The following is a 14194-nucleotide window of genomic DNA, read 5'->3' on the forward strand; positions in this document are numbered from 1 at the left end:
TATGTTCGATGTTCAATATATGACCATATCTGAACCAGGACGTCGTTTGATTCTGAGCCGCATCTGTGTGATCTCATCTTCTCTAGTTAAACATTAAAAAACCAACAAAGCTGTTAATGTTCAGATGTTTAATCTCTGTAAATCATTTCTCAGCTCAGATTCAGAAACCAAAAGAGAAACTCTGTGTACTGTGCTGCGGTTTGAAATCAGACAGAGCAGATACCAGCTCCTGACTGTGCCACTGAGCAAGGCACTGCAGCATCAATGACAGCTAACAACATTATACTGAGTCAATAAGAACAAAGATGATACTGAGATTATAGATTATTATAAATCCTCAAAAATCTCAAAGCTCCATCAAAGTTTTAAATACAAAGATGATGTGTGTCGCTTTTCAATTATTATAACTAATACTAATGATGTAACCCCCAAAGTAACTAGTGGGCGACATGAGTTTAAAATTATACAATGATATTCCCACGGGAATATTTGCAAAAATAATATTATTCCAAACATAATTTTAAAAATAACAGCATTTGACAATAGTCTGTTTAAATGAATGGAACAATGTGAAGAATGTTTAAAGAGTAAATCCACCATCCTCCATCTGTAGTTTACACTGTTGTAATTAATGTTCCTGAAATAACTGCTCATGATTAATGATGGTTAATGATCACCATCTGAATATAATGTGGAGTCAGTGACATGATTGTGTGAGACATTCTCTCTGTGATCATGTGACAAACAGCGGCTCCAGGAAACACACTGATCTCACTGCTTTATTTACACTCTGTGCTCTATTTCAGGGGATTTCCCCTTTTCAAACAGTCACACTTCTGCTTTACTTTCAGACGATCAGACACTCTGAGCTATTTCATTTAAAGTTGTTTCCTGAAACAAACTCTGCTGGAAATGTTTTGCCCTCCTCGACTTGCTTGACCAGTTTAGTGAGCACTGGTCAGGAGTAACTAGTTTGTACTGGTGGTGTCTCTGATACTCACACACACACACACAGAGTGAGAGGGTGAGTGGATGTCATGTGATACCTGTCCACAGCCTCTAAATCACACAGGAATCCTCCTCGTGTCACGTCGTAAAAATGCCTGCACTTACAGAGATTTACGCTCTTATGATAACATTTATGCACGTTTAACACACAGTCGAGACGTCACCGATCAACTGTGAGTCCATGAATGAAGCGACACCCACACACACATGTGCTGTAGTCACAGCGTTCACCAGCAGAGGGGGCAAAGCAACCAACGCGCTGATGTTATTAGCAGGAGAAGAAGTCGAAATGCCTGGAATCTGAGCTGATGATGATGATGATGATGATGCTCATATCACTAACTGTATGTGCTGCTAATTTAAATACAAACGTGTGTTTGTTATAATTCAGTGTAATCAATTAACCGCCTGTTATCTATTAACTCATCACTAGTTTATTGCACATGGTTTATTGTCTGTCGCTGCACATCAACCTTTGACAATGACCTCAATGAATGTAAGTCAATGCAGTGTCCTCTCAAGTCACTCAAACCAGCGTGTGTGTGTGTGTGTCCAGCTGCCATCACACTAATCTGAGGGCGATGGTATCACTGACATTCCTGTCGAGTGGATTTCACCACAATCACAGCACTTAGTCAGCACACAGTGACACAGATCTCACCAACACCACAGGTTCCAGGTTCTTCTGTTCACAGCTGTGCTGAGACACCACAGTGGATGACATAAGACTAACATTTACTGATCAAGATAAAATAACCACATAAACAGTTGCGTACCGTGGGGTTTCAGTAAAAAACACACTATTATGCACTATATTCACGAGACAGTTGATCTGCAACAACCATAGCGCACACACACACACACACACACACACACACACACACACACCACTGCGCATCTATAGGCTACTGCATCATTACCATCACAACTTCCGTTATGTCACTCAAGCCACTATTTGACACAAAAACAAGCTTCCACATAATCATAGGCGTCAGACAGGCGGGGAACACGTCCCCGGCACTATTTATGATCAACAGTTTTGTCCTCACCACTTCTAAAAAATTTTTATAAATTTATCATGAATACTCAAACTACCGGAAATTATCTACCTCTTCTTCCTCATGAAATAATTTCCTTCTTTTCTCCAAACGATCGCTGTGAAAAGTGCACACAAAGGAGATCAGAAACATGATGGATCAGTGGTGTTAATGCAGTGGCCATAGCTTACTTCAAAACCCGCCAGACCTGGGGCGTTTTTGATTGGCTGACGACACACGTCAGTCAAAGTTATAACCAAATAGGAAATGGCAGCTTCAACGAAAGGCCAGCAATACTACTAGAGCAGGTCCACGGAGCTATGATGCGTTTAATGACATATGGAAAATCCAGCTCAGCTTCACAAAGAATAACCATATTCCTTCTGGAAATATAATCATAACATACTAAAAAAGTAATTGAATTCAGATACACATTAATTTGATTATTAAAAAAATAACAATAATAATAAGAATAAAACAATGCAACAATATTAAATCTAAACAGCATGTGCAGGTGTGTTTTAATTGTTAATTTTGTTTGTCCATGACAACAACATCACAGTGGCTGAGAGAGGAATGACATCAAAATTTGATTCTACCTTTGATTGCTCTTCACTTCTCTTCTGATGAACATCGATCTGTCACATGTGTCACAAACACACAACACTGGACTCTCTGGCGTTTAATTGTGAAACTCTTAGAGGAGCAGCTGATCAGCAGCTTCACACCAAAACAGTCCTGACATTTCCCCGAGTACAGACGAGCCTTTAGGGCATTTAAATGTGTATTATGGTCTTATTATCTCTGGACATTTGGGAAGTCAAACATATGTAAAGCAGCAGCAGCAGCACCACTCAGCCATGACATCATTAAAGACATCAATAGAACAACATGCGGCTATGAATGTGTTAGAATATTGTAGTATAGTAGTTGTCATGTGGTACAATACAGGTTTTAAATCTATAACACTGTGAAAATTGACATTTTTATAAATTAAATTGCAAACTAAATATCAGTAAATGCATATTTTCCCAAAACTGTGCAGCTCTATTTTAACACCATGGTGTTGATGTATAATGATGCAGAAGGTATTTCATGTACAATATACAGTATAATGAGCCTTTGGGCAGAAATATAAGCAGCTGCTTCCATGGAGGAACCTCGATATGATCGTCAATAATCTCTATCAATATTGTAAAAATAAAGGTGAAAGGTTGTGTTTATTGCTGTGGGTCAGCAGACTCATATTTTTATAACATCATTGTATCAGTTTAAAGGTCAGAGACACAAAGTCTCACCTTCTGATGAAGACTTTTACTGTCAATAATATTCAAATATCACCACAATGACACATGGAACACTACATCATTCAGTGTTTAAGTCAGGGGCCACACACACACACACACACACACACACACAGTCTGATCACAGTATAACAACCTTTAAACAACAAGAACTCTGTGAAATGTGATGCTTTAGTTTATCATTTACACAACGCACAGATGACAGTGGATCTACAGGATCTGCAGGAACTAAACATTCTACTATTTAACATATGATTAGAAATGATCTTCAACAGATAGACAGACAGGGGATGAACGGGTGAAACCTCAGGAGATCTGCCCGTACTTCACAAACACACACACACACACACACACGCAGGCACACACGTACACTTGCCCGCCTCTTAAAGGGGCCGCAACATTCACACAACAGTAGTTTACACAAATTCATCTTGCGGGGCCAGATTGGACCTTCTGGTGGGCCAGTTCCGGCCCACGGGCCGTATGTTTGACTCCCCAACAAATCGGCGAACACTACACACACACACACACACACACACACACAGATAGGACAGATGTATGTGAGCACATTATTTTTCACTGTAACACAATGATGTAAGAAGGTGCTGGTATGTTCACGATCTGGCCACCACACACACACACACACGCACACTGAGAGAGAGAGGCAAAGAACAACACACACACACACACTCACTCACTCACTCACTCAAACACACATACACACACTGAGAGAGAGAGAGAGGCAAAGAACTACACACTCACACACACACACTCACTCACTCAACACACACACACACACACACACACACACACACACACACACACACACACACACACACACACACACACACACACACACACACACAGAGAGCCTGCAGCCCCTGGTGTGTGTGCATTCACAGGGTGTGGCCTAAAGCCTCAGGGAGTGGTGTGTGTGTGTGTGTGTGTGTGTGTGTTGTTCTTTGCCTCTCTCTCTGTGTCAGTGTGTGTGTGTGTGTTATAATTAGTCTCAGGAGGCATACAGGTGCAGTGATCCTCTATCACTCAGTGTGTGTGTGTGTGTGTGTGTGTGTGTGTGTGTGTGTGCGTGTGTGTGTGTGTGCGTGTGTGCGTGTTGGCAGTTCTACAGTCCTACTCCATGATAGGACTGTACTGTATCTGTGGAAGCTAAAGGGAGCAGAGCCACAGAATCTCTGTGTGATCAGGGTCAACAAAAACATACATGTTGATGACAAGACAATAACAAAGTATAAAGTATCTAAAGAGTGAAGTATCTGTAGTATCTGGAGACATTCCTGTGTGGCTGAACTGAAAAGGACAATGACTTGCAGTAGTTGTATTACACTGCCAACATGCTTCTGTGTGTCACATGTGATTTACTCCTGTTTACTAAACAGTATTCAGCCAACACTGAGTCAACATCGGTTTTATTACAGCAGGACTGTGTGTGTGTGTGTGTGTGTGTCAATGATGCAGACTGCATTCTAATATTAACTATTATGACTTTACATCAGGGCATCAGAGTGTGAACCTAACATGCACTGACCAATGTGTGGCCACAGAATCAGCACTGACCGTCACACACTCATTCTGTCTTCATTCAAACATTCACTGGTTATTGTTAATTATTTACATTTGACCATAAAGACCTGTGTCATACGAGCACCAAGCGGCAGTGCCCAACCAGGCTTGTACACATGAGAAACAAACAAAAGCCAATGCTGCAGGCAGGCGGACAGGAAGTGATGCTCTTGAACTCTCTGTGAACTTTGCTCAGTTGTTTACTTAAACAAACACACACATTGTTGTGTGGGGAAGGAGGCTGTTGTTGGCTGCTTCACGTCAGTGGTTGCACTAGATTTGTTGGCTGTCCGTCATTTTGACAGATAGGGTTGTAAAAAACTAAAAAGTCTTTTTAATTAAAAAATAATTTGATGATTATGAAATATAGTACATCTAATAGTAGATATAATAGTAGATTAAAACTCCCCTGACTTTGCTAATATGCAGTCTAAATCATTATTAGTTGTTTATGTATGGAAGACACACTTCACCTATTTTATTGTGTTCCATATGTTAAGTGACTGTTTTGGTTCAGTCATGATTTAGTGATGACACTGGGTTTCATTAGCTTAAGATGGATTAGAACAAATAAAGCAGAATATTAGATCTATATTGATTCACTGACTCAGGACACATTTAAATGACATCATCAGTAGTTACAGCACATGTAGGCAAGTGGACTCTCCCACGACACATGACACCACACAGAGGATCACATTACAGCCAACAAAGATCGGACTGAATTTACACTGCCACAGACCCACAATGCATGCATGCACACAGTGTGTGTGTGTGTGTGTGTGTGTGTGTGTGTGTGTGTGTCCATGGCTCAGACACAGGTTATATGTGAATTTATATATATATATTAACTAGTATATAAACATGTGTGCCTCTACCTTTACAGACAACATTATTGTGTAACTGTAAAGCTCTTATTACACAACACAAAGCATCATTTCCATAAATAATGCAAAGGCTGCAGGTCTGTAAGGGGTTTCCCGTGTGTGTGTGTGTGTGTGTGTGTGTGTGTGAGAGTACAGGGCCCTGCAGCCTCTAATATCTGTCAAAGAAGGAATATACTGTAATAACAGAGACAGAATTGTTTTTCTTCAAAAATACAAATAGCGACATAAACCTAAATACTTTCTGAGAAGGAAAAGCACGAGTGAGATCCATCCAGCTGTGTTTACTGACACACACACACACACACACACACGTGTAGAACAATCACTGATCTGTTTTGTTTATTCAAGTAAAAAAAAAAGGTTTTGTTTTCTCTTCTCTTTACTTTATGATTCAACACTTTGTTCAGCGCTGTGTGTTAAGTCTCTAAAGACAGGAAGTGTTCTGCTGATATACTGTGTTGACTTGAGCCCTGAGTGCAGACTCAGTTGTATTTTTGAACTGTTACATTTAAATCCATAGAACAACATGTTAAATGTCACTGCATGTTGCAGCTTTAAAGATTATTGTCTGTTTACTCATACAAAAATACAAATGTACTACTAGGCAGGTGTGTTGATGAGTGAGGGTGTTCCTCTGCTGCTGCTGCTGCTGCTGCTGCTGATGCTGATGTGTTGGTGGCAGACAGTTGGCATCTGTAATGTTGCTGCCTTTTACTTCTCTTCACTCTGACTTTAATTCTCCTTCTCTTCCTGCTTGTACCCTTGGCTCCTTCCTCTGCTCAGACCAGCCAGAGACTCTGATGTTGGACTCTACTCACGGAGTGTGTGTGTGTGTGTGTGTGTGTGTGTGTGGTGCATTCACATCCACTCAGAACTCACTCTCAGTCTCACAGTGGGCCTGTTTGAAGGCTAAGTGAAAGGGCTAGTGTTTTACTGTGGTGTGTGTGTAAAACGTGCTTCACTATGTTGTATAAGTCAGTGGTTCCTGTATCTCATTAGAGTCCTGTTTAAAAAGCAGACTGAACCGTTTCTGGCAGATCCTATAACTGTGAAGTTCACATGGAAATGTGCTACAGTGGCTGCAGAAGAATTCAACAACATTCACTGTTTGTGTCACAGATTTAAAATAAACCACACAAGAACTGCTGTATGTTCTTTTTTTTAAAGGCTGAGAACTTAAAGATATGAAGGGTTAATTCCACAGAAGATGGAGGAGTCAAAAAAATAAGAATCAATCTTTAGCCTTTGCAATTTGCTCATTTCACCCCTTATAGACAGACAGACAGACAGACAGACAGGTAATCATGTGGACACTCTCCACCCGGTCATCTCTGCTCCTCCTCCACCTGCTCCTCCCTCCGTCTTTAGGAGAGGACAGACTCCTCAGTTCCTGAATGAATTCCCTGTACGTCGCCTACACACTCACAAATACACACACGCTCACTAACCCAAATACACAATAGACACTCATTCTTTGGGAACTATGCCCTATTGTTGCACAACGGCGCTTTACACATGGCAATGGAATGCCAGGCAGCAGAGACGCTCAATCGCACACACACACTGACAGACACACACACACAAAGGTCAAAATCTAATCCCAAAACAAACAGTGATGGTGGACACACACTTGTCCAGGGCGAGGACATGCCAGAGGACACTCTGCTGGAGACTGTCTGTTCGGATACTGATGAACCTGAGCTTGAACTCAAAAGCTTCAAATTCCTGATGATTCATCTCTCTGCAAGTATTCGGACACTGAAGGTATCATGTGAAAAAAATGACTGAGCATGAGTTAATACTGATACACAGTCATACATCACAGAGACTGAAATAATATTTCTGTTGTGCTTTAGTCATCAACAGTAAAACAAGATCAAGATGATTGACTGAGATACCGACAGTGTGACTATAGATCACACTGAGAGACAGAGAGCTGCAGTGATCAGCTGTTTCTTCATGAAAATCAAACACTTTAACACTAAAGTTACTACTGTGCTTTATGCATCAAAATAAAACCAAGATACCTATGCCTCACTTTACAGATGACAGTGTGAGTAGGCAACAATGTAATAGTGCATACTTTCATGAGTATTGTGAGGAAGCTGTATCATGCAAACATGTGTGTTAAACAGCTGTGAGCATGTTTCACACTCACACATCCACACGATCACAGTCAACACTGATTGTGAGTGAAAGGTGAAAACACTTCATTGTAGTTTTAAACTTCTTAATAGTGACACATCTTAAATATATGACCATATCGGTCATCGTCTCAATCTGCTGCACAATAATAAAAATGACCTGAGTGACACACACTGATCCAGCTGCTAGGATTATTACTCTGTACCATCCCATTCTTCCTCTCTGTCCTTCATCCCTCCATCATTTCCATCACTCAATCTGCCTCTGTCACGCAACGTCAGACTCCGCCCATGCAGCATTTACACACACACACGTACATTAAATATCTATATACAGTACTAACAATAATACTAATGTAATGAGCTCAAATTCATCAAATGAAAGAAAATTTCCATTGTTGACAAACTAGATGTGAACTGAAGTTCTAAAGTGAGAGCGTGTGCTGTTAGTCTGACTGAGTGTAATCAGACTATGGATCACATGATCCAGGTACGTTAGTCTGACTGAGTGTAATCAGACTATGAATCACATGATCCAGGTATGTTAGTCTGACCGAGTGTAATCAGACTATGAATCACATGATTCAGGTATGTTAGTCTGACCAAGTGTAATCAGACTATGAATCACATGATCCAGGTATGTTAGTCTGAAGGGGTGTAATCAGACTATGAATCACATGATCCAGGTATGTTAGTCTGAAGGGGTGTAATCAGACTATGAATCACATGATCCAGGTATGTTAGTCTGACTGAGTGTAATCAGACTATGAATCACATGATCCAGGTATGTTAGTCTGAAGGGGTGTAATCAGACTATGAATCACATGATCCAGGTATGTTAGTCTGACTGAGTGTAATCAGACTATGAATCACATGATCCAGGTATGTTAGTCTGACTGAGTGTAATCAGACTATGAATCACATGATCCAGGTATGTTAGTCTGAAGGGGTGTAATCAGACTATGAATCACATGATCCAGGTATGTTAGTCTGACTGAGTGTAATCAGACTATGAATCACATGATCCAGGTATGTTAGTCTGACTGAGTGTAATCAGACTATGAATCACATGATTTAGGTATGTTAGTCTGACTAAGACGAGCTGGATTTTAGTCTGAGTAAATTGGGGTTTTTGTTTGACCAACAGAATCTCACAGAGACACTCTGCAAACTGATTTAATTTAACGAGGGCTTGAGTCTGAAGTTATAATCTGAACTTCAGACTCAAGCCCTTGTTACATTCAATGTTATGTCTCATACACTCTTCAACTTCAGGTGACCATGACAGCAAGGCGATGGTAGATCCGTGGTAAATCACGTCGTCTTTCAACTCAAAGGTTCAATTCCTGGCTAAGACACTTTACCCATGTTGGTCCTGACGGCCGTATGTGACTGTGAAAGATGAGTGAGTGAAATTTTGAGTGAATGGGTGAATGACTGTACTTAATAGGATTTTTGAATCTTATTGGAAATATATTTATTTATTTATTTACTAGTGTCCTGGACTTGTTCACGTAAGCTAAATAAATTCTACACTGTTTTAAAGCCACATGTCTCCTGATGATCTGTGCAAAGCATTATAAGATCACACTGCAGCTCTTTGGATTCACTTCAATCTCGTGGCTCTTGTTATAAACTGTTTTCCACATATGTTACTACAGCAGAGAATTATAATCCTCCTGTTAGACCAAAACCAAAGAACTCTGGTTCAGTGTCACTTTTGAGTTGTAAAACTTGAGCAGTGTTCATAAACCAAATTATAGAAGGACATTGTTATTATCGTGTATAAAAATGTTGTCTGTTAAGGATCATAGCCTTGAGATCATGTATGTTATGAATTGCTATTTTATTGAATATAGTGAACTGAATATCTTTAAAATTTGCACTGTTTTTTTGTATTCAATAGATCAAATAACTAGTTCAGTACTTGTAATAAAAATAACTGCAGCAGAATTTGGCACAAATAATAACTAAGTACAACTTATTAAGTTAGTGAGTAAAACTGAGGAGCATTATCAAACATAACAAGTCCTTGTCTCAGTGGACGTCAGCACCACTAACAGCTGGCAGCACTGGACCACATGCATTATAGATTTCATCTGCTTCCTGACTCCTGACCAGAGGCTGGACTGAAGCAGTCCGGTGACCTTGAGGACTGAGGACTCAGGACTCAGGACTGAGGACTCAGGACTCAGGACAAGCTCCGACTGTGGAGCCACCGTCAGTTTCCTGTGACTCTTTCAACCCTGACTCCTCACTGAGCTGGAAACTCAACACACAAGGACATGAGGAGGGTGAGAGGACATGAGGAGTCTTGTTAGAATGTTAAGAAGTGAAGATCCTGTTTAGATCAAAGCTGCAGATACAGTTTGAGCTTTAGAGTAACAACACACTGACCTCCACCATACACACACACTGTTCATGTTATTAATCTATTATCTATTATAAAGCTGATGTGCTGTGCAGAAGAAGACTGAGCGATAATAAGAGTCACTGTGGCAGGATGATACAGTGAAGCAGCAGCAGCAGCAGTGGGACATTTTAGGGCTGTGACTGGATCAGGTCATAATGAATTCTGGGCCTTAGATCAGCCCCACCTCTAATTTCCCTCTCAGTAATCTGGCTGTGGAGGATTGGAGAGTAATCTGGACAGACGGAGAGAGAGAGAGAGAGAGGTACAGTACAATCCTCTCTGATGTGATTCCTATTTCCTATATTTATATCAATTATATTGATGTGCTGTCTGTGGAAGATATTTTCTGACTGTGATATTAGTAGATAATATTTGGCAGCTTTCATAAAATCCTTTATGACAATATTAGAAACATACAGAAATATAGAGGACATGTGTTTCAGGTCAAATTACAGTGTGTCATCCTCACCTTATATAACATATTAAATAAAATAATGATCACAACCAAATGAATAATTTTGGACCTGAGCTCTGTTTAATGATAAATGAAATCCCTCTGTGATGAAAACACTGAAACACAGCTGCATGATTTATTTTCACAAACTGATCTGAATCATGATGACTGGACATAAAGTACAGCAGCATTTCTTTGTAACAATGTCCTTAAATAATGTGACAGTGTTTCCCTTTGAATGTGACCCTTTATTATTCATGTTATCCTGTGATGCTGACTGTAGTGTCATTGTTATCTTAGGAAAGCTACAGTGATATTGTGTTTAAATAAAGATAATGACATTCATCCACCTCTGTCGTTTCATACTGACACGAGATGATTAGTTCCTCTGTCACTGAATAACCTGCTGAACTGAAAGTGAATGTGATTACAGGATTGTATCTTTTTATAGTTCCATGGATTATTGTGCATTCAGATCTGTCACAGGAGTTCACTGTGAGCCTGAGCACAGGCCACTACTCAGTACTGTGTACTCTACTCTACTCTATACTGTGTACTCCTGTACTCTCTACTGTGTACTCTGTGTACTCTCTACTGTGTACTCCTGTACAATCTACTGAGAGACAGTCCAGCCTCAGTCATTCTGACCATTATCACAGAAGGAACAAGCTGCTGCTGCTGTTACTGTTACTGCTGCTGCTGCTGTTACTGCTACTGCTGCTGCTGCTGTTATTACTACTGCTGTTATTACTGCTGCTGTTATTACTAATGTTGTTACTGCTGTTGTTGTTACTGCTGTCGCAGGATCAGTGTAAAAACTGTAAAATCACAGTAAAAACTGTGAAATCAGTGTGAAATCAGTGTGAAATCAGTGTAGAAACAGTGTATAATCAGTGTAGAAGAGGCTAAAACAGAGAAAATATGAGCAAGGGCCATGCTGGTCTTTCCATCATACTGACTAAGTCCCAACACAAGAGAGACAGAGACACAAAACACACTGAGACACAGTACCGACGGACTACGGGAAACATAGACATAGAGAGACACAGACAGAGACATAGAGAGACACTGACAGGGACAGAGACATAGACATAGAGAGACACAGAGACATAGAGAGACACAGGCAGACTGAGACATAGAGAGACACAGACAGAGACACAGACAGACAGAGACATAGAGAGACACAGGCAAACTGAGACATAGAGAGACACAGACAGACAGAGACATAGAGAGACACAGAGACATAGAGAGACACAGGCAGACTGAGACATAGAGACACAGACAGACAGAGACATAGAGAGACACAGGCAAACTGAGACATAGAGAGACACAGACAGACAGAGACAGACAGAGACATAGAGAGACACAGACAGAGACATAAAGAGACACAGCCAGAGACACACTAATAGACAGAGTTTGCACAACTTTGCTCTGTCTGCTGTGACAGTGCAACTCCATGTTGCCTCAACGTGTTGTCGGACAAAAGGACACCACCATGTTGAGTTACACGTGAATCCACTGTACTGATAGTAAACAGCAGGGAGGAAGTGAACGTGGATACAGTGGACGCGTAGTTCAGGGCGGCTGCGGCTTTGACTGACAGCTATTTTTTTTTGTAAAGGGCGTGTACGTTGCGACTGCGCACTTAACAGTCGCAAGTGCTGCCAAGAAAGTAAGAGTTTCCGAGGAGCACGTGAAGGCAGCATCATCCTACACCGTGATGCGTGCTCAGATCACTCATCCAAAAATCACCGTCACTTCACTGCTGAGCAGCGTGGCAGCTGCCCACGCGCTCCGCACACACACACGACACACGCTTCACATCCCCACGCGCACACAATGACACACGGGCGTCGTGTTTGAGCTCCACTCACCGTTAGTTGTTTGCTTTTTGACAGTTTTGTCGGGAGACTCCGAGCGTCGCTGTCACCGCCACGATCCTCCCACCTAGCAGTGAACTGCCCTGACTGTGAGCTAACATGCTCCGCCCCCGTAGCCGCTCTGCACCAATCACAGGCCAGCAATCCTGACTGGCTCCCGCGAGATCCAATCACATTCACGATTAGCTTTGAGTGACAGCTCACATGACCAACCGCGAGTTAGAAGTCGTGCGCAGGTCCTTCGGCGTCACTCGGCGCACTTTTGACGGACAGCTCACGCGCACAATGGACACGTTTGACTCCTTTTACGGGACGACGTCGCTCCAATCACCAGGAGCGACGGACTGTGGACGCGGGCACTGCCCAGGAAGACGCCCGGATTCCGTGTGGATCAACGAAATGTCACTTTACAATGAGGCGGTTTCATGTTTGTATGCATCGATGATGACACAGAGTTAACGAACAGCTACGACAATAATAACAATAATATATGTATATAAATATTTTAATTTGTCTGCATGTTTGTTTGTTTGTTTGTTTGTCTCGTGATATTGTTGCTGTTTAATCAATTAGAATTTCTCAATGTGAGGATCAAGTACTTTTCTTTTCCCTCTCTATATATAGCATATAAACCACTACTACTACTATTGTCAGCAATAATAACACTAATAACAGTAATTATAATAATAGTGTATTGTTACATTGTCATGTACCTGCACTTTGTCATAATGTGTTTTACATATAAAAGCCCAACCAGGAAATGAGTTGTAAATGAGCACTAGTTAAATATAAATAAACCAAAGTAGTATAAATAAAGAGATGCTGAAAAAGAAGCTGCAGGCTGGGACAAACACAGTGTGGCGCTGTTTCTCAGTCAACACTCTTTCATTTTGCTTTCAAAGAAGTTTATTGAAAGAAATATTTTTGAAATGTTATAAAGTTCAACCACTGATATCACACAATCAGAACCTGGAGCGTCACCATTTTCCCATCCACCTTTCTCCAACATCTGATATGAATGATGTGTCATTAGCTCCTAGAAGCTCTGGATTCACCAGCCCAGTGTCAGGACTGTCTTTTTATCTTTACAATGATTTATTCATCACATCAGTGAGAGGCATTCAGGAACATCTCACAAAACAAGAGATTTGAACAGATTGAACAGCCCACAGACACAGTAGTCATCGTTCAGCTGGTCAAAGGCAGCATTTGTAATAGTTTAGGTGAGTTTGAGTCAGACAAACAGCCTCTACAGTACAAGGTAAACCAGATTCTCTTAGCTGGGAAACTGTTAATAGTTCTGCTCAGGTCTGCCACACATGCATCGCTCCAAACCTAAAAACATACAATACATTATTGTATTCTATCAGATCACTATATCTGCAGCTATTCAGTACCCCTGACGTCCATCAAGTAGTATGCATTTCATATATACATACACATAATTATGTATATATATATATACATATGTGTATGTATATACAAT

General features: G+C 40.9%; 1 protein-coding gene across 9 annotated transcripts in view; it reads right to left on the reverse strand.

Annotated features, from left to right (window-relative positions):
- LOC131456233 (microtubule-associated protein 4-like) overlaps window positions 1-12792 on the reverse strand; it is a 60786-nt gene extending 47994 nt beyond the window's left edge. For all 9 annotated transcript variants that reach the window (XM_058624578.1, XM_058624903.1, XM_058624659.1 and 6 more), the window contains exon 1: window positions 12703-12792. The gene's annotated coding sequence lies outside the window, so the exon portion shown is untranslated. The remainder of the gene's footprint in view (window positions 1-12702) is intronic.
- Between the last annotated feature and the right edge of the window lie 1402 nt (window positions 12793-14194).

Source organism: Solea solea, chromosome 1 (genome assembly GCF_958295425.1).
Source record: "Solea solea chromosome 1, fSolSol10.1, whole genome shotgun sequence".
NCBI classification, from domain to species: domain Eukaryota; kingdom Metazoa; phylum Chordata; class Actinopteri; order Pleuronectiformes; family Soleidae; genus Solea; species Solea solea.